General features: G+C 43.1%; 1 protein-coding gene across 7 annotated transcripts in view; it reads left to right on the top strand.

The window, feature by feature from the left end:
* NALCN (sodium leak channel, non-selective) overlaps positions 1–22,334 on the top strand; it is a 386,003-nt gene that overhangs the window by 123,968 nt on the left and 239,701 nt on the right. Inside the window, exon 1 of one of the 7 annotated variants that reach the window (XM_039528311.1) lies at positions 9,887–9,903. The exons of the other annotated variants lie outside the window; for them this stretch is intronic. The gene's annotated coding sequence lies outside the window, so the exon portion shown is untranslated. Of the gene's footprint in view, positions 1–9,886; positions 9,904–22,334 lie in introns of those variants that run through there. 7 annotated transcript variants of the gene reach the window in all.

The raw sequence follows: 22,334 nt of genomic DNA, 5'->3' as shown, positions 1-22,334 counted from the left end.
TGCAGGTAAGTTACATCAACTCAGACACCTGGACATACTCACTTACTGACACATAGCATTCCACTATAATGTTGCCTCTCAATGAAGCCCAGTGTAGCCTGAGTTTGAGAGCCATTTAGGATCATTTTCACCTGTGATTTCAAAGTAAAGTTCCGGGTTTTTTAAATCCCTTTGCATACTATGGTGTTTGCAGTACAGGAACGTGTTCTTTAAAGGCGCATCCACACTAAAAACTATATCATGGTAGAACCTGGTGCTAAGGAGTCATGGTCAGTGTTCCCTCTAATTTTTCCCACACATGTACGGAATGAATTTTGTTATGTGCACCAATATGAACGTGAGGTGTGACACATCACCTCCCTATTGATGCACATACAAAAATTCATGTGGCGGGGGTAGGGCTGAGGGGTTCGGAGTGTAGAAGGGGGCTCAGGGCTGGGGCAGAGGGTTGGAGTGCAGGGGGATGAGGACTCCGGCTAGGGGTGCAGGCTCTGGTGTGGGGCTGGGGAATGAGGGTTTGGGGTGCAGACTGCCCCAGGGCTACAGCAAGGAGAGAGGACTCCCCACAGCTCTCTCTCCCTGCAGCAGCACCTGGGCTGGGGGGGAGAGACACCTCTCCCCCGGCCGCAGCAGGTCCAGGCCAGGGTGGGTTGGGGCCAAGGGAGAGGTGCCTCTCCCCCGGCCACGGCAGGTCCGGGGCTAGGAGAGAGGCCTCTCTCCCCAGCACAGACCTGAGCGTCTACGTGGCACTTAATAGCGCGGCCACGCAGCTTAGAGGGAACTTAGGTCATGGTAACTAACATGATGCCAAACACAACTTATCACAAGCATTGCAGGGACTGTAGTGTTTAACATAATCTCTGGTTAACCAGGTGGCCAGGTAACATTATATGAAATGTGACCATCCCTGTCTACATGATGTAACATCATATTAGCTACCACAACCCTTATGTTCTAAAATAATGTAATTTCCCAGTGGTAAGCCCTAAAGGATAGTTTGTGTGCATCCCTGTGTGAGCATGATGCAGGGGTAGGAGGAGGACATAAGAATCTGTTTCACCCCCATGTCCTTTCGGCTCCTGTGCAACAATGAGGCACACACCTGATCCTTTCACACCCAGCACACAAGAACTGGGAGACTCAGAACCACCAGCATGGCTAGAAACTCCATGGGGCAGATGGGAAGCCCTAGCTTAGCTGATATGACCCTGAATCCTGTAAAATGATGTAGTAGCAGCTGCTGCTTAGTGTATTCTCCCAGAGCTTTCAGTACATTATCTAGGGCAGGCACTGCTCTGAGAGTTGATGCCTGGGTGTTGTGGCTTGTCAGTTCCCTCACTCACTGTGGGCCATAACTGAAAGCCAAACTTTGGCTCTAAGTGTTGAGATTTGAGAAGAGATTGGGACCTCAGCAAACCCTTCCCCCTCTGGGGCTCTGCTTCTCTTCCACTGTGGATGCCTTTCTGTTTTGTTGTCACCTGTTTTTGAAGCCTTAGCTATAGCACAGCTAGGTCTCCACAAATGATGTTCAGATGGATTGCACTTTGTAAAGTCAAAGTCAGCAAATGGATTTTTGTACAGTCTCCATGGAATCCCTGTAAGAAGCCTGAGTTGAGGGTCCCGGTCTGTAATCAGCAATGACACTTCTGCTTCCTGAGATTGCAGAGTGCTAACCAAAGATTCAGATAACTTCTAAAGACTAAACACAGCAATTAGGAAAACCACATACTCACTAGGAATGCCATGGTCAAAGAGAAATCAGCACATATTAAGACCATCAACCCTAATGAGAATTAACTGAGAAAATAAACAAAAAGAGCTGCCCTAAACAAAAACAACCCGCCCCCACGCCACTGTGCCTGCTAGAGAAGTACTGAAGCCAGAGTTACATAATAACTTTTTGCTGAGCAGTTTGTTTTTAGCAATGAACATCAGGCATGCTGTCTGAAAAGGGGAAGAGGACTAAATACAAAAAAGTATGAGGAGGGCGAAGCCCATATGGAGATTTTAACTCCACTGAAAAAAGACATTGTTAATTTCAGCCAGAACATACAGCAGGAAACTCTTCGCCAGTGGGCAGATCAGGAAGTCAGACTATTAGAAACTTGTCATTGCGTGCTAAATTAGGTCTTATCAGTTTAATTATCACAGAATTCCATTAAGACTATGTAGCTCTGGATAATGAAAGCTGCAGTCACTGAATGATGGAGGTAATTGTTTTCTAAATGAAAGATTTCCATTTTCAGACAAGAGTTACACCGTGTGACCAGTTTACAGGGAGTGACCTTGTCTCAACACGCGCACCATGCAGGGAGAATTGACTTTTACTCCTCTTCCCCCTACATATGATTTTTTCAAAAACAAACAAAAAAGCGTCGCTGTAAAAGTTAGTAGAAATGAGCTATAGTATGTTTTACATATATAATGTTCTAAAGTGATGCAATATGCTCTGGGATAATTATAATTTGAATTGTTTAATTGTACAGCAGTTATAAACACATTTGATTTAAGACCTGTTAGTTTGCTAATATTGGGCCAGATTGTGACCTGGCTTGCAAGGGAGTGAGGGGGAATAAGGTTGCTTCAAAGCATACTTCCTCCTCAGAACAAGGGAGAACCTGGATGGCAGTGTATGACTCTTGGGGTCGGTTTATACTTACAACGGTGTGTAGAGTACATACACTACACGTCCGTTTAAAGTGTGGGTATAAATAGTAGTGTAGTTGGCGAGACATGGGTTAGGCGAGTAGAGTGCCCTACATGCCTGAAATATAGGGTGTATACCCCACATGGCTCTCTGCATGCTCAGGCAGTGCCTCCCACATCTACACTGCTGTTTTTAGCAGTTCAGTGTCCCACTGCCTCCCCGCTGCTGGAGCCTTTCCTCAATGTAGTGAAAGCTTCCAGGAACAGGGAAAGGTTCTAGAAGAGAGGAGCTGCCCGAGTATTTCCTCACTGCATCCCCCCACTGCAGCCTTGCACTACTGCATGTAGTTACACATTGCGGTGAGTGTGAATGGTGCCTGCCTTTCAGTGCAGCATGTAGCTACATGTATCCTACACACTGCTGCAAGTGTAGACAAGGTCTTCAGACTCATCATCTGCTCCAGAGATACCACAACAATTATGGCAAAGCCACCTGTGAATCCATAGCAATAAGATATAAAAAAAAATCCAAATAAATAGGACTAAATAGGACACTGGCACAGTACCGCAATATCATTGTAACTTGAAGTTATTGCAGTATTTGACAATGAAGACCTAAGTAGGCAAACCAGAAGATTTAGCAGATGTAGTTTAGAATACTGCAGTTAACCCCGGTCACGTGTGGACTAGTTAGATTCTGGTACAAGCAGAGAATGTTACTTTTGAAAAGTGTATTGGGTAGAATCACTTCAAGGGGTGCGAAGGGGAAGAATATACCATGTGTGTAAAATTGTCATATATCTGTGTGTTGGTGTCATTTTTTTACTTATTGAGTTAGATTTGATTTTTAATCACAATTCTAACTCTTACTGAAGCACATAGATTTTTGTTAAGTGCAGAAAAAGGTCTAGAGGATTGTAATGGTGTGGATGAACCAGTTATTAGAAGGGAACAAGGAAACAAATGTATGTGCTACTTTTCTCCCTTTTGATGTTCATAATCAGCAAGTTTAGCCCTGATGGTACAACTCCAGTGACGTACATGTCTGAGTATGGATTGATTATTCTAATGTGCTCTGGTGAATACTCTGAATTTAATGGCTGTTCAGCCCTGTAGACTATACCAAATCAGACTTTAATCTCATCAGATCTTACCAGCTAAGGGGATGCCATTAAAATCTTGAACATTTACCATTCACAATAGATATATTTTACAAAATATTTACAGTATTTCCTATTCTTGGTATAGAACAGCGGTTCTCAACCCGTGGCCCAATTAGCACACAGCTTTGTCCCAGCTCAGCTGTATGCTAAAGGCTGGGATGAATGGCGGGGTTGGGGTTGCCATACCGCCCTGTGTGGTGGGGGTCTGGGGCTGCCAGCCGGCCCCGCAGGGAATAGGGTCCGGGGCTGCTGGCCTGCCCCGCGGAGTTGGGGGTCTGCGATTGCCACCCAGCCCCCCAGAGTTGGGGTCCAGGACAGCCACGTGGCAGGAGTCTGGGGCTCCCAACCAGCCCCCTGGGGTCCAGGGCGGGCAGCTGGCTGGCCCCGTGGGGTCGGAGGTTCGGGGTCTGGGGTGAGCAGCCAGCTGGCCCCGCATGCGGGGCTCAAGGTTTCGGGGTACAGGCTGCCGCTCCCCGCCACCTGGCCCCTGTGGCCCACAATGATACATAATTTGAGAACCAGTGGCATAGAAAGTACACCTCTACCCCGATATAATGTGACCCGATATAACACGAATACAGATATAACGCGGTAAAGCAGCGCTCCAGGGGGGCGGGGCTGCGCACTCTGGTGGATCAAAGCAAGTTTGATATAACGCAGTTTCACCTATAACACAGTAAGATTTTTTGGCTCCCGAGGACAGCGTTATATTGGGGTAGAGGTGTACCATAACTTTTTTGGAATAGGAAAATATTGCAATAATGTTTTTTAAAGTCAAGATTTTAATTTCTGCTCCTGTGCCCAGGGCTGGGCTGAGTCAGTATTTTGATGGGAGACTTCTAAAGAATAACTAGCTGCAGCATGACAATTCAGAAGTTTGCACTCTTCCCTCTGAAATAGTATTGCTCCACCATGGCCTTGGGGGCATTCTATTGTTGCAAAGTACAATCTTTCAAATGAGATATAAGCGAAGATTCTCACCACTTTGTGCCTTTGTGCTTTCTTCAAGTGGAGGATTGTTAGCTCATGGCTATTCTAACTATCAAGTGTCTCCCTAGCATCTTCAATTTAAGGATTTCTGGTAAAGATCTCTTCCTAACCTGTACAATACCTTTGAACAATTTGAATAGTTGCCATGTTCCATTACAGAAATGATGCCATTTCTTTGAGTGAGGTAATTCCTGTGTCATATTGATTATCTTAAGTGCCAACTGTATGAACCAAAACTAGTCCCTACCCCAAAGAGTTTGCAATCAAACAGATTTATAAAACGCTTTGGGATCCTTTGGGTTAAAAGACGCAATGTGTATATGTGTAAAATGTCCTGATTCCACCTACTTTCTCAAATTAACTGAAAAAAAATGAAATGACTTGAAAATATAAAAACATAATCCAGGAATATTAATACCTCACACATTCACAACAGTAGTGAGGCTGTGTTGCTATGTTCAAACTTGGTGGCACATCTTGCAACATTATCAGATGAAGCTATAAATAGGTAACATGTTTAGCAAATACTTTCTTCTGAAACATTTCTTCTCCCAGTAAAAGCCAAAACAAGAACTGATTTTCCTGTTGCGGTTGTATTTTTGAATTCTAATTTGTTGAAACTGCCACATGTTCACTGTATTTTCTAAAATATCTAGAGATCCATTCAATGCATGGGCTGCAAATGTTGAGTTTGAAGGTACAGATTACTTTAAAGGATTCTCCTAGCATTCAACAGAGTTTTAGGAGAAAGGCCAGAAAAAGTAACCTATAGGTGTCCCTAGCACCAAGGAGCTATAGGTCTGCCATCTTGGGAATAGGACCAGGCCTACGGTCCCCTGCTGTTATGTTCCAGTCAGAATCATGAAGGAGAAGGTGCAGGCTGCTACATGTAGAAACAGTCATAAGATGTGTGTTTCACCTCCACTCTGCCAGCACCTTCCCTACCTGGAGTCATCCTGCCCTGTGCCAGTAAAGCAGGCTATTTTATTGATAAGCAGAATTTTGCCTAATTTCAATGAATTTCAATTTTTACCCTTCCGAAAATGAAGGTTTATAGTAGAAAAGCTAAGAGGCTGTGAACTGTGGCTCAGATTGTCCCCTCCCTTGTGAAAACCCACTGGAAGAGACCTTGAGGGGAGAAAAACTCATCAAAGATCCTATCAAGAGTTTCCTCCATAACTGGGGTTAGGGGAGTCTCTCCAACCTTGTAGGTCCTCCAAGATCTGCAGAAGGCACAGAGCCATCCATGTGGCACAAGGAGCATTTAGATACGCTATGATATCAAGTGCCATAGAAAAACATTTGAAATGTATTGTCCTTTCCATGGTGTTCAGATCCATATTTGGTCTCTGATGTGTATTGACAGAGGATACCCAGGAGCTGATGAATCCAGACTTGTACCTGTCCTTTCCAATAAACCACATTAGTATTTCCTTTTAATTACCTGCCAGTGGCAGGTCTTGTTCAATGGTATATGTGCTATTTGCTTCTACTTCTGCTCATAGGAAAGCATTATGCAAATTCACCACCCTCTGTGTAGAAATGTTTTGCCTAAATTTATTTTTTCACCTGCTGCGTCCTTATTTTTAGTTCATGTCCTCTGAGACCTGGGGTTAAATGTTAGTTTAACTAGCTACATCTATCATAGTCTCACAAATTCCTTTGGCATCCAGAAGACTTCGGACTTTATTCTTTCTTAACTATCGTTCTCAGCAAGAGCAATTCCTGTGGAGCATTTTTTAAAAGCCTTTATGCATATGTTAACCCTTATTATTCTTGTTGCCATTGTCTTGATTTTTCTTTTTCTCTTCAGCATCTTTCAATGTAAACATTCCATGGACTAGGTAACAATAAGATTACACATAGAGGGGTGAAGTATAGTGCCTGTTGCGTGGAAACTATACATAGACCTATTTGTACGTGTGTCATATAGTTTTGTCTCTGACTGATGTAATTACCCTGTTACAGCTACTCAGTAAAACCACCTCTCGGCATGGCATAGAAGGGGAGGTGGCAGGGATTTTAGCCATGCTATGAGCCATGACCTGTTTGAGACTCCTCCTCTGCCAGCCAGTCCCACCAGGTGAGCATGGATGAGCCCAATGAAGGGGAAAGGAACTCAGGTGTGTAAATACATTTTTCCTTCAAATGATCAAATTTAAAGATGGCACCCAGCTCATCCCCAAGTTAACAAGACAAAGATATTGGTTTTTCATTGTTTTATTCCTATGAGAAGAGGTAGTGGTACAACAAACAGAGCTAGAGTTGGCATCTGCTTTTCTTTCTCCTGTTGGGTTAGGTGGGGGATGGAGAATCATGTGGAACTTTGTGTACATAGGGATGCCTGCTGTATCCTCTTGAGAGATCTTGATGAAACTTTTATGAATATACTCTGCAATCCTCTCCTGAATATTTTTGGGGATGGCTGCCTGATTTCTTCCTCCATGGTAAGACAGTTAAATAGGTAATAATTGGAGATATACCAATCTCCTAGAACTAGAAGAGACCTTGAAAGGTCATTGAGTCCAGCCCCCTGCCTTCACTAGGAGGACCAATTTTTTGCCCTAGATCCCTAAGTGGCCTCCTCAAGGATTGAATTCACAACCCTGGGTTTAGCAGGCTAATGCTCAAACCACTGAGCTATCCCTCCCCCCTCCATGTTGTCTTCCTCCATGGTAGTCCAATGAGTTGGATTGACAACATTGCAGTAAAAAAGCTAGCGGCATGCAGCCTGGGCATCTTCAGGATTCTTTGTGCCTTTGTGACCCTCAGGAGTGAGATATCAGCTAACCTCGTCACAGCCTGTGGAACAGTGTCAATAATCAGTGCCATTGCCCTATACTCATATCCATGGAATAGGGTCCATAATTTTACAGCTTCAGGAAACAAAAAATCCACCCTACCACCCTGGCAGGCTCTACTCATCATGGCTGGAGCTGAACAGTGATGCTGTGCCAAAGCACTGCAAAGGTGATGTGTCAATAAGCATTTCTTATTAAAAGTATTTATGGGAATGAGGGAAGGGAGTGCTGAAATAGATCTTCCCCTCTCTGTTGTTGACTGTAAATCCAATGACACGTCTGTCTGTTTCTATCAGCGGTTGCTGCCAGTATGTCTTTCAGGGTTGCTTCCTCCATACCCACAGAATTCCTGACCCTGAAAAGTCCTTTTAACATGCCCGTCCCTTCTGTGCATCCCACTCACAGTTGCTGTCCTTGGCCAGTGCAGCCCCAGAGTTCAGAGGTTCATCCGCAGAGTTCACCTCCCACCCTGGGTGGAAGGTGGGGTGAGGAGGCACCTCACACGCTCCTCTGCTCAAGCACTTGTTCATCACCCCACCAGCCAATTGCTGCACCCCTTGATCCCTAGTTCCCCAACATCCCTGTTTGAGTCATTTATGTCCCACAAAACATTGTAAAACTTTCTCAAAATGCATAGGACCCGCCAGCCGCACCTGGCACACTGTGATAACTACCTGTGGGGCACCTCACTTTGCATCGACACAAGCACTCCTGGTGAGTAAGTACATGCAGCAAGCAGACAAATATGCACATGCCCGAGTGGTAAACAAACTTCAGCATCTGTACGCCATCGTAACTTGTGTCAACCAGTTTGTAGGATACACGTGGCCTGAGAGAGAAACTAAGAAGAAACTCTGTGAGAACTAAGGGCAAATGCAAATTTTTTAAATGGTGGTTATTGTAAACTTGTAAATTTCCTAAAAGCCGCTCTGCCTATTTCCACTACTTGTCATGTCACAATCACCTTCACCCTTTACAGTTCGCACACTATCAATTGGTCAGTTGAAGAATGGTGCCTTTACCGCTAAAACCACTAAAATGATGTATAAGCCTGGTGTATGGTAATTTGTCAAGTGTTTTTTATAATCAAAGTAGATTATGTTAATTCTTTCACACTTGCCTACTTTTTTGTATTATCTTCTCAAATATTCCACCAGATTTTTCCTGTATAATGATTTGTGCATACTATGATACCAGGCTAACTAGTCTCCAACAGCTCCTATTCCCCCAGATGGTTTGTGATTTCATTCATTCCTTACACATGCCTCTAAATTTCACAAAATTGAGACTTGTATTGATTTACAATCTCTTGGCTCCTCCAAATGCTCTGTGATGGGATTTTGAAGGAAGGTGAAGGGTACTGGGGGTTGGGTACCTGTGACAGTCTCAAACAGGGATCTCAAACTCAAATGACCACGAGGGGCACATGAGGACTAGTACATTGGCCCTAGGGCCGCATTACTGACACCTTCCCCCCGCCGCCCTCGGCCCGGTCCCCACTCCACTCCTTCCATGAAGCCCCGCCCCTGCCCCGCCTCTTCCCACCCCTTCCCTGCCCCCATTCCAACCCCTTCCCCGAAATCCTCACCCCAACTCCGCCCCCTCCCTGCCCCCAGGGGAGCAGAAGGGGTGCGGCAGGGGGTTCAGGGCAGAGGGTTGGGTGCGGCAGGCGGCTCAGGGAAGGGGGTCAGGGTGCAGGTTACGGCAGGGGGTTGGGGTGTGGCAGGGGGCTCAGGGCAGTGGGTTGGGGTGCAGGAGGGGTGTGGCAGGGGGTTTGACTGCAAGAGAGGTTCGGAGGGCAGGCTCTGGCCCGACGGACACCGGGGGCAGGGCAGGCTCCCTGCCTGCCTGCCCTGTCCCCGCGCCGCTCCGGGAAGCGGATGGAACCTGGGGAAGGAGGGGCGTAGGGGTGTGTGTGTTGCTGTTGCTTCAGGCACTGCCCACAGCATTTCCCATTGGCTGGGAACGGGGAACCGTGTCCAATGGGAGCTGCTGGGGGCGGTGCCTGAAGCAACATCAACACACGCCTCTGCGCGCCTCTTCCCCCAGGTTATGCCCACTTCCTGGAGTGGTGTGGGGGCAGGGCAAGCAGGGAGGGAGCCTGCCCTGCCCCCGGTGCGCGTCAGGCTGGAGCCACTCTAGGTAAACGCTGGGGGAGGGCGGGCGGGCAGGCCGCGAGGAGCTCGCAGGCCGCAGAAAATAACCTGGCGAGCCGCATGCAGCTTGCGGGCCGCATGTTTGAGACCCCTGGTCTACCCTTTACGTTCAACCTTTTTACAAGACTGTAATAAATTTTGAACAAAGTAAGCCTTTTGAGGTATCATTTGAAAACTCATAATTTGCTGGTGATTATTGTTGTGATAAAATATGTGTGACAACGTTGTATGTAAAGTTTTATAAAATTCTATTGTATAAGATATGTTCCAAGTCTAGGAAATAGCTTCAAAGCAGTTCCCCAGAAACAAAAGACTATCCAGCACCTCAGCCAGCTGTCAGCATAATCAAATGGACTATCACCTGATTAAATGGCCATTCTTTGGCAGGAAGAAGGATGTGAGCAAGAAATTTACATCTCAGCAATGGAACATCTAGAAGTTCCTGTCCCACGGACTTTCGGTCACCTGAACCCCAGCTGGAAGAGATTCTCAAAGAGGAGGAAAAGATAAAAATGAGGTCCCAAATCACCTCTCCCACCTCATCTCTACTCACAAATCCATAATGTCTGAAGGACAAGGAAAGGAGCATTGAACTAGGAGAGGGGTCCTGACTGAAGGAATCCAGCCAGACTGCTGTAAGCATATGACAAGAGAAATCTTTTTACTTTAAATTCATTTCACTTGTTAAATTAGGTATTAGCTTCCGTTTTACCTTTTATTTCTTTGTAACCAATTCTGACTTTTATGCCTCATTACTTGTAATCACTTAAAATCTATCTGTAGTTAATAAACTTGTTTTATTGTCTTATCTAAATCAGTTTATGTTTGAATTTAAGTGTTTAGGAAACGCCATTTGAGATAACAAGGTTTGTACATATCATTTTCTATTAATAAAATGATGGACTTTCTATAAGCTTGGATTTGTCTAGGAGACTACTGGGCAGCACAAGACACACATTTCTAGAGAGAAGTCTAGGACTGGGAATTTGCTGGTGTCACTCTGCAATATAATTCAGGAGTGCCTGGCTAAGAACACTCATATAACTCAGCTGGGAGTAATTTACATGCTAGAGGCTGTGTGTGAGCAGGCCAGGAGTGGTTGCTTTCACAGCGAAGCAGAGTAAAAAGCACCCCAGGTGGGAGAATTGAGGGGACACAGCTGTTCAGCAATGGAGATTGTACCCTGGGGAATGTCACAGTACCTAATTCTCTCACTCTCCTTTAAAACTACCAGCCCTAGTCTATATTTAACATATTTTAGTTATATTTAGTTCCCTCTGTTACCTCAGCAGATTAAATTTAATTAATCTTTAATTAAATTTTAAGGTGGTCAAACCATTACATTTGTGGAACTAATTTTTCAAATGCTTTGAGCCATTGTATTGGGCAGTGTTGGTCACAGCAATAGGGTATTAAAGGTGCTTGCATATACACAGTTCATTTGCAAGGAAATACACAAATGGATAGCTGGTGCCAAAAGTTGCCTCAGGCAGGATGGGAGGTGTGAGTGCGAAGCATTTCTGGGGGCAAGTGGCTGTGGAGAACAAGTATTTTGTACCAGATAAGTATCTGTGTCGGGGGAGCAGCCTCCCCAGCTGCCGTGCAATGCTTTTTTAGACCAGTCACATTGCTCTGAGTATCCAGAAGCAAACAGGATGCTGCTCTAGGCTGCACCATCTCATTCAAATCCTCCTTAAAAACTCAGTACTGTTATGAAGCCTACAAAAAGTGAACTAAAATTAAGTTTAAACAACACACACACACACACACGTATATATATATATATATATTCTTTTACTCAAGTAAAGGGCCCAGTCCAGGGCCTATTGAAATTAGTGGACAAACTCCAATTGACTTCAGTGGTTTTTGGATTTCTATGAATTAACTGAGTTACCCCATTTATTGGTGAAACCTTGTTCTTCACTTCCTGTCCATCTTGGTCTTGTTGGGTCATGTTCAAATTCCAGACTGTAAGTTCTTTGGGGCAGGGGCACTGTCTTGTTTTTTTTGGGGGGGGGAGGGGGCGGAGGGGCTTGGGTTGGTTTGTGATGCATCAAGTATGCTAGTAGGTACTATACAAATAGTACCTATAATAATCATAATTAATAATAGACTGTGGTTTGCTAGATTGTGGCTGGTTTTCAGAGTAGCTAATGGCTCCTCTACTTGTTGTGGACAAAAGTATCCTCTTCTGTTTGACCACAATAGAGAAAGAAGAAGTCTGCAGGCTCCAAGGCTGGCACAGAGCATACCCTCATAATTTCAGAAGGCCATTGGGTACTTTTCCAACCAGTAATCTATTAATGAGTTTTAAATGGTTGCGTTGTATGTAGTGCTGTATGTAGTTATTATTGTAGTTCAGTACACAGGATCACTTTATACTATTCCAATGCTGTTACTTTCTCATGGCATTGTATGTGTACTTGTTCGACATACAGTGTAGGTGAGCTACAGAATGAAAGTGTGTGATAGTTGTGGAAATGAATCCTTAAGGTCTGTGTACATGGTGGGGTAAAGCACTCTATGGAGGTGTGATTTCTAAAGTGCACTAATGGGTTGCACATTAATTGGTCCGTGTAGACCGGGGCTGGGCAAACTATGGCCTGTGTGCCAGATCCGGCCCATCGGGGCTTTGGATCCGGCCCGCAGAATTGGCAACCCTTGTGGCGCCGCTCCCGGAAGTGGCTGGCACGAGTCCCTGCGGCCTTTGGGAGAGGAGGGCGGGCAGAGGGCTCTGCCCTCTGCCCTCGCCTGCAGGTACTGCCCCCTGCAGCTCCCATTGTCCGGGAACAGGGAACCGTGGCCTATAGGAGCTCTGGCGGAGCCCTCTGCCCCCTACCTCCCCAGGGGCCACAGGGATGTGATGCTGGCCACTTCCGGGAGCAGTGCGGGGCCAGGGCAGGCAGGCACCGGGCTGGAGCCTGCACCCGGAACCCCTCCTGCACCCCACACCCCAACACCCTGCCCTGAGCCCCCTGCCCCACCCCTCCTGCACCTCAACCCCCTACCGCACCCTGCACCCCTCTTGCACCCCAACCTCCTGCCTTGAGACCCCTACCGCACCCTGCACCCCTCCTGCACTCCAACCCCCTCCCACACTCTGCACTCCATCCTGAACCCCAACCCCCTACCCCAGCCCTACATTCATGGTCTTACATGCAATTTCCTCATCCAGATGTGGCCCTGGGGCCAAAAAGTTTGCTCACCCCTATGTAGATCCTGCTGGTGCACTTTAATGGACTGCTGTTTGAAACAGATTACATTAAAGCATACTAGGGAACCTTTGGATCCTGCTTCCTTTGTAAGTCTAAATTCTCCCTAGACCCAGGTGGAAGATGGGGCCCACCTGAACTCTTTCAAATGAAGTGAGGGCTAGTACATTTAATTCCTGAAAGCTCATTTAATGAAAGAAGGAGAAAAAGGATATCCCACTAAAGAAATTCAGTATCTCCCCCAGCCATGGTTACTATTCCACAATTCATGGCACAGCTGTCCAGACAGAAGGGGTCATGCAAGTCCTTTTTGGACCTGATTGGTACATTTGGGCTTTGGGCCCTGTCTGTCTCTGAAGGGGCTGTTTGTGGTCATGTTTCTTACATAAGAACATAAGAACATAAGAAAGGCCGTACCGGGTCAGACCAAAGGTCCATCTAGCCCAGTATCTGTCTACCGACAGTGGCCAATGCCAGGTGCCCCTGAGGGAGTGAATCTAACAGGCAATGATCAAGTGATCTCTCTCCTGCCATCCATCTCCATCCTCTGACGAACAGAGGCTAGGGACACCATTCTTATCCATCCTGGCTAATAGCCATTTATGGACTTAGCCACCATGAATTTATCCAGTCCCCTTTTAAACATTGTTATAGTCCTAGCCTTCACAACCTCCTCAGGTAAGGAGTTCCACAAGTTGACTGTGCGCTGCGTGAAGAAGAACTTCCTTTTATTTGTTTTAAACCTGCTGCCTATTAATTTCATTTGATGACCCCTAGTTCTTGTATTATGGGAATAAGTAAATAACTTTTCCTTATCCACTTTCTCAACATCACTCATGATTTTATATACCTCTATCATGTCCCCCCTTAGTCTTCTCTTTTCCAAACTGAAGAGTCCTAGCCTCTTTAATCTTTCCTTGCAACTAAAGAAGGAGCAGAAAGCTTCAGACAGGAATGTAATTTTTTCAAGTAGGTCATTTCCCTGTAATTGTTCATCTCAGGGGATAAAACATTGTGATCTCAGTGTAGGGACTGTCTTTTTTTCTATTTGGAAAAGACCTGGCTCATCAAGGGCACTACCATTAATAATAATAATCAGACGTGCCACTTTTTAAATACACTATTCTATTTTTTGTCTTAAGAAGGCAAATCAAGTCATGTTCTGTTAGTTTTGCAACACAAATACTTTGAAAATTGCTTTTTGTTTTGGCAAGAAATAGCATGCTTATCGATTATCTCTTAGTCGCATGTAGCTTCTGAAGGAAAGCAAACGAAAATGACCAGAAAACTTCAGGCAGCTTTATGTGTGATTGTTGTTTATGCGGGATTTTTTCCTCTGTCTTTAGGAGTCATATTTATTCTATAAATAAAATGTATAAAAGAACAATGTAGAAATGTTACTATTTACCATTCAAATATTGTATTATTACTATTAATAGTCATTTGTATTATAGTAGCACCCAGGAGCCCCAGTAATGGTCCAGGACCCCATTGTGCGAGGTGCTGTACAAACACAGAATATTGTATGCATATTAATATCATATGCATATTAATTATAATTACTAAGGGTTCTACATAACCATACAGTGCGGGGAGGAGTAAGGGCATTCCTTCACCCCCTCCGTGGCCATGTAGGACCTGTATAGTGCTTTGGTCTGGATGTGAGGGGAAGAGCAGATGTAGCCCTCCAATACTTCCCTGACTCCCTAAGCTAGCAGGAAGAGAGTGTGGAAGAACTATGGCTTCACTTTCCCAAGGTGCTGGTCAGCAGGATTGGCTGGTTGCCAAGGTGAAATAAGTTGCATAATTTTCAGTGCTACCGAAAGCTTTTTCCCCTCCAGAAGCAAGGTGGGGAGCAAGACTGGAATTGTGACTCTTTGAAGCTTCTTTTGAAGCAGTAAAGCTAAAGCACCACCCCTCTCTCAAGTCTGACATTTGTGGATTAATCTGTTCCTAACTTGGATACATATTTTTACTAAATACAAGAGATTTAAGTTATTTATATTTGTTAACATTTATTTTTAAAGCTATTTTCCTAAGTCAGGGTCATGGTTTTTTTTGTTTGGTTTGGTTGTGTGAGTCTACCCTGTAAGTCATGTGAAGTTATTTGGTCATCCCATCCAGATTCTTTTGGGGTTTTTTTTCTTAACAAATTTCTTTACAAGTTAAGTTTACCTTTTGAGGTTCCTATTTTTAACATTACAATACATTAGGTTATATGTGGGAATTGTGAATTCTCCTTGATTAATTGAAATTTTCCATTGTAGGAAGACTCAAGCTGTGCAAACGTATGGAGCCATTAGCCATAATATTTTAAAAAGCAGATTGTGAGCTATTTCATCAACGCAGGATTGTATCATTAAAATTTTCTGTACATGCAGGATTCATTAATGTCCTAACTGATCTAATTTTGCTTCACTTCCTGCTCCTCCAGTTCAGAAGCTGTTATTCAAACACTAGTACTATTGCTTTATTTTCTGTTGTTTCTGCCCCATCTATCACTTTAGTTAGTATTAGGATTTCTTTCCCCAGAACTTGGCAATTTTAACTTTCCATTCATTTTCTACATGCCCTACTCAAAGTAGCTCAAGAAATTATCAGGTTAATGAAGGCATATTTTTTCTTCTCTTGCACATTTCCATACTGATTATGTGCAATGTCTGTCTGGGATTTGATCAGCCCACTTCACTCATTCTGTCAAGGCAAACAGGGATTGCCACTTAAAGGTCTTGTTGACTGCACCTAAATCCCTAAGTTTATATTTGACACAGAGCTCATCAGCACCAGCTGCTAACCTATCAGTGCGAAATTTTTAAAAGAAACCTAAACGTATGTATCTTCAATTTATAAAATAATGCAGTTGTGCTTCTTTGATTCCCTTTTGAAAGCTATTGATGCTGAGTCTGAAATGGATTTTGATGCTAGAGCAAAAAAGGTTCTAGTTCAGTGTCATTCTTGCAAGCATTGAGATCACTTTTTTTAAACTTTCTGTGTTCATCCTCAATACCCAGTCCTCTAACAGAGTGGTTCTCAGCCAGGGGTACGCACAGGTCTTCCAGAGGGTACAGCAACTCATCTAGATATTTGCCTAGTTTTACAAGAAGCTACATAAAAGGCACTAGCGAAGTCAATATAAATTAAAATTTTATACAGACAATGACTTGTTTATACTGCTCTATATATTGTACATTGAAATATAAGTACAATATTTCTATTCCAATTGATTTATTTTATAATTATAAGGTAAAAATGGGAAAGTAAGCAATTTTCCAGTAATAGTGTGGCTATGACATATTTGTATTTTTATGTCTGATTTTGTAAGCATATAGTTTTTAAGTGAGGTTAAACTTGGGGGCATGCAAGACAAAATAGACTCCTGAAAGATGTACATTATTCTGGAAAGGTTGAGAGCCACTGCTCTAACATTTAGCATTTTAAAACAGTTCCACCAGATATAATACAAATCAATGTGACTGGAGTCAGTTCTGCCTTCCTCTCTACCTAGATCTTATCAAACTCTACCTTCATTTTGGATACATCTGTCTCTTCAGTCTGGCAGACAATTTAATAAATAACATTTTTGACCATAGCCTGTGTGCTCTCACCCCCAACATCCTTTAAGTTGGAGGGCTTTCTTCCAGGGTGGAGAAATGCCCAGTATTGGGCGAACTTTGCTCCCATTAAAGTCAGTGATAAAATTCCCATTAACATCATTGGGCCAGCACAGAGAATTAATCTTAGAACCATTCCTAATTGCAGCCTGATACAACTGAGCTGTTTTGAGTCTCTGATTTATCTGGATTCATCATACTCCTTTTGTCTTAAAGATGATTTCTCACAGTCCGAGGCTGACTCAGAAGCTGAGGAGTATGAGTTTCCTCTTGATCTGATTTATAGACTTTCTCCACTCCATCCTCCTTATGACTTCAGATCATTTCTGGAGAAGTGATGTAGACTTGATACTACCTTTGGAACAGATTGCACTGTCGGTACCCTGGAGCAGATGGAATCTCCTGGAAGATTTCCCAGACCCTAGGAGCTATGTGGCCAAAAGAAGTTTGTGCAGCACATTCACTTTTCACATTGAATCACCCATGACTTTACCATCACCCTGCCCCTGACCCTCTCCTTGCAGGCCCATATCAGCTACTAGAAAAGAGCAGTGACAGCGCTCCTCAGCAGGAATGGACAGCCAAAGACTCAGCTTCTCTGTTTTCACCTCTGTGGCAAATCGCCGGTACTGTTATGCTGGGTCTCGCGCTTTCTCTTCTTTGGGAAAGGTTCAGGGCGCCATTGCTTGCCTCTGAACCGGTATTTTTAATTACCCCACTAGTGTCCTTGAGGAGTGGAGTGGAGAGGGAGGGACCTGGGCCTGCCCTCTTCTCCAGGTCCCAACCCAGGGGCCCCGAGGTTAGTGGTGAACCACTTGTACTGGTGGTTCCTTCCCCGGGTTACTTCCCTCTCCTGCCCTTCAGCTTGTGGAGGGGCTTCTTGCCTTCCTTCTACACAAGCCAGGTGCCCCTTACCCAGGGTTTTTGGACTTCTCAGACCACCGCAGCACTCTTCCAAACTTTCCTTTTGTCTCTCTTCAAAACTGTTCTCTGCTTCAACTCCATCAAACCGCTCTCTGCTCCAACCAAACCTTCCTGCTCCAACAACCCACACTGTCTGACCTGAAGCAGGGGGTTTATATCATGTTACTCACTGCTGGTACTCTAATTGGCTTCAGGTGCTCTAGTTAATCTATAGCAAACCTTCCACCCCTTGCAGGGAATAAGGCTCCATGCTAACACTCTCCTGCTGCCCTCTGGCCATGCTGTATCACACCTCCTTTTACAACAAGAAAACCCGATGTTCACAAGGATGTTAACCACACTTTCAAAGCAGCTATTCAGACAAATTATATGAGATACTGAGCTGAGCCTCAGAAGTTGGCATCTGAATTTCAGCTACCCTGCTCCCTATAATTTGGGGGTGTTCGAATGTACAGCATATAGTACAGTGGGGCTCAACCTGGCTGCTGCAGGATTTCTAGACATGGGCACCAGTTCTAATGAGCCTGTGAACCAGTTATTTCCGTCCAGAAAACAATGCCCATGGAGCTATCAATATCAGATGCATCCCTTTGATAAAACTTATTGGGGGCAGATATGCTCTGTAGCTTGTAGTAATCTGCTGCAGTTAGAAATGCCAAAATGTAACTTAGGTATATTACATGCAAAATCCTTCTTTCAAGCCGCATGCCTTTAAAACAAAATGGCATCTTTTCTTCTTCTGTAAAAAACTTTGAAGTAAAAGAATGCAAAATACAATAAATATATAAGAAATCAAAGTAGCTGTGGTTCAAAACATAGAGCTGATAACCCAAAAAAGGATTAGAATCATTCCAAGAAAGTTTAATGCTAACTGATAAAATGATAGACGTTTTATCCAGGAAAAATCAGGAGTCAGATTTGACAGTGATAGATATGGAAAATTCCTTTTCTGGGTGTGCTGAAATATTTTCTGCACTGAATAAGATCAAAAAAGATTTCTGCAAAAAGTAATAAGCTTCAGAACAAGGCTTAAAAAAAGAATTTTAGAACTTTGAATGTCCCTCCAAAAAATTATATCTGGCAATGGAGAGAGATTTTTGTGCCAAGGTTTTTGACTTTCCTCTGTGAAGAGGGTGCCAACTACTAAGTCTATCTGTGGTACGCTTTTCAAGATTGTTTTGATAACCTGTGAATCCGTGGTCACGAGAAACATCATTCTTAAGGCAATCAAGAATAAAAGAAAACTGATGTTACAAGGGTAAATGGTTGGTTTTCTTTCTCAGCTGAACCTCTTATCTTCCGGAGGAGCAATAAAATTTCAGTGCCTATCTTAATTGCCATGTAAGTCATTGTGAGTTTTGCCATTTGTTTCAATGGAGGAGGAGTGGGTTCTTTTTGCTCTATATATTCAGCTAGAATTTTTGAGTGCTCTAACCACAGGATTGAGAGGCAGAAAATCATCTAGTTATAATCCCAGCTCAGACACTGTGTCCATATGCAATGTTAGGAAAGTGTTACAACCTGTGTTTGCTTCCCCATCTCTAAAATGGGGTTAATGATGTTTACCTACCTCACAACACTTCTCAGTGTTTTAATGTGTTGGTTACACTCTAAAAGTATTTACATTTGTTGCTTCAACTTCTATCTTTCACATCACCAAAAGAAGTAGATCATTTTCTTTTCTGCAACTTATCTCAGACGTCAGATAATATGGAACTCATTAAAATTTAAGCAGGACATTGAATGAGTCTGGTTTTAGTTTTCTTTTTACATTCAGTCATAAGGATCCTTTTTCTCTTTCAGGGAAAGAAACGTGTATCTTATCAGCGAACCTCGACTTTAAAATATATTAAACTCTATGTATTTGTTTTTATTATCCAAATATGTGGAGGCTGTCGTTAATGTGGTTTCTTTTTATAATGCCTTGGTTGTCTGAAGCTTCTTTGAAGGCTTGACTGTGTTTTGTCTTAAAGAGATTCCTTTTGTCAGATTTTGTTGCTGTTTTATTTCAGAATATTGCATATGCAGCAAGTCTTGTTATTTGTGATTTTTAAGTACAGTAGCTGTCATTTTTCTGAGGGGTGAATGCCATTGGTAAGCCTTACCCCTCAAGGATTAAAGTCTGGTCAGCTGTACTGTATCCCTGTGGGTGTCTTCTTTTTAGAATGCTTTGCATGGATTTTCAGAAGGGTTCAGTATTGGCATAACTCTGCTCCCATTGACCTCATCATTCTGAAAATTGACACATCGAAATCCACTGGCCACTTATGAAAGTTTTGGCCTTAATGTATGTCCACCAGTGTGGTTTCCAGGCACCCTGGAAAGCTGAGTACTGAAAGTCAGACAATCTCAGACCTAAAGGAAGAATCTGATCTAATCATTAGGGCCAGATTACACCCTCAAATAGATATGTGCAACTCACAGTAACCTCAAGTGGAATTGTGTAGAACCAAGGGCAGCATCGGCAACATCAGCATTTGTTATCAAGGCACCTTTAGCCAGTTGCCTCTTCTTGACTATGGGAAGTTATTTATTCAAGGGCTGGAACTGCATCCTTGAAATCTCTCTAAGGGTTTTATACTGTTGCAATTCATGATAGTAGCTGAGCGCTTTCCACGTAAGATCAATAACAATAGCTAAGTCCCTGATGGATTTTATGGAGTCTTTGGTACTTCAATCTAGTACAAGTAAAGCTCTGCTTGGGGGTAGGATTTTTCTTTTTGAGTTTTTAGATGTTGCTAACTTCCTTTTTTAAAAACAAGTACTTATGTATTTGGGATAGGTTAGCTGGTTGTGTTGTTTTTTGTTTTGCTTTTGTAGAATGGGTTTTGATCTGAAAGAAAAGTAGGAATATCCAGGCACTGAAACGCTCCCTGTGAGGTAGAATAAAACTTGATTGCAATCACTTACAGTAACTTTCCTTATTGCTTCCCTAGGCAGTGTTCTCCTTTCTGTTGAAAGCTCTCCTAACCTTGGTTTGGCTAGAATCAATTTTGTATTGAGCTTCTCTGCTTTGTTCCAAAGTTTACCCAATAAATGGGTAAAGAAATCCAGTTGCCGTGAAGGGCTCGGTCTCCTCCCCACACTTTCACCCACCCCTTCATCCTTTTCTCCCACAGCTTTTCATTCTCCCACCCATTCTTCTGCTTACAAGAATGTTGATGCTGTTTTGCCAGATGGTAGTCCCAATAAAGAGTTTCCCATTGGTCCAGTTTGCATCTATACCTCCTATTTTAACTACTCCCTGTGAACAAAACTTCAATTCAGTTGGTTTAGACATAGGTATGTTTTTAGGATATGACTGTTACTATGCTCTACATGGCCTCATCCTTCCATAGTCCTAGACATGGATTCCTTTCTTCCTTTTAAATAGCAGAGAAGTTTTTGATTAATTAAAACAAATTAGCTGAGCCTATGATATCAATTAGTCTTGCCATTTCATAAGTTCTTTTATGAGGGATGAGACTGCTATAACCAAGACAGCCTTGCAGAATAATTTAATGCAGAAACTGAATGATTTTGATTGATAGACAATGAAAGACAACAGTGAATTACATATATTTTTCCAAAGAATTTTTGCACATTCAGCTTTCTGTCTGGCAATGACATCCATCACTACACCTACTGATTTTCAGTTCCAGGCATTCTCAGTATTTTAGTATATTGCCGATTAAAGATCCAAAATATATAATGTCCCTGGACTCAACATATCTCATGTTTGCTTGCCTAAGATAACAAGCCGCTGACTTCTGTTACTCATTTCAAACACAGGAGTTTATGTGGATTTCTGTGTGTTTGATTTCTGTGCTGTCACTTTTATAATACACTTTTAAAGGCATTTACTTATATAAAGTATTTTAATATTTATACAGTAAAAAGTCATTCTTTAACAAGGTAGTTAGTGCATTCTCTGAGGAATAAATTAATTTAAATTATAGTGTCTCACTTCTGCTTAATAGGTTTTATGTTATGCTATTTTGTCATAACATTTAATATAACACTCATGTACTGTACTTTAAGACTGATTCTGTAAATCAGAGACTTTCATTGGAAAGAGCCCATCTTCACAACATTTGTCATTTTAAAGCTGAGACCTAGAGCTTCTCTCCTTGGTATCTGGATCTAAGAAGTGAATATTTTAACAATTAGGATCCCTGATAAGGAAAAAGTATCTATATACAACTTTAGTTTGCATGAGCCAGATTGTAACTGTCAGAAGACGCTATCCCACATTAGCAACATGGAGGGTGAGTTACTCTGGGAGCTTTCCACTTGCACACCTTGATTGCTGTGGTTTGCTCTGTGATACTTCCATCAGCAGGTATCAGTGTGGTAAATATGGGTATTTCTGTGCATCTTCTGACATCGGCACCTTTGTGCTAACTGCAGAACTCCAGTTATTTTTCCTCAGAGAGCGAATTTGTTTGCACCTGAGATAGTCTTCATCCTGACAAGATCTGAAATGCTTGCCCAGATGTAGAATAATTGAGGCAAACAAACTTCATATTTGTCCAACTGTCCTTTTTCATAAATGTTGTGTCTAAAGTAATTGTGGTGCTCCACAGGTGCAGATTTCTGCTTGGATCAGTAAACAACCAGAGAAGGAACATTTCCAATGTTACTGCTGAAATAAGTTCCCATTTATGCTGAGTTTCAGATCTACCCTGCAGATCTGACAGGAGGATTTTCCCCTAAGGACTTAACATCTGAAAGTGTCATGACAGCTGAAGCTGCTAGGTCTAGTGTGTAATGCTTAATTAAATCCAAAGATCACCAAGTAACTGTATGACAGATTTGTTCAATAGGTGTACATGCTTTTTCTGCCCCAAAA

The sequence above is a fragment of the Mauremys reevesii genome, linkage group 1 (genome assembly GCF_016161935.1).
Source record: "Mauremys reevesii isolate NIE-2019 linkage group 1, ASM1616193v1, whole genome shotgun sequence".
Lineage (NCBI taxonomy): Eukaryota > Metazoa > Chordata > Testudines > Geoemydidae > Mauremys > Mauremys reevesii.
This window is presented reverse-complemented; position numbering and strand designations above follow the sequence as displayed.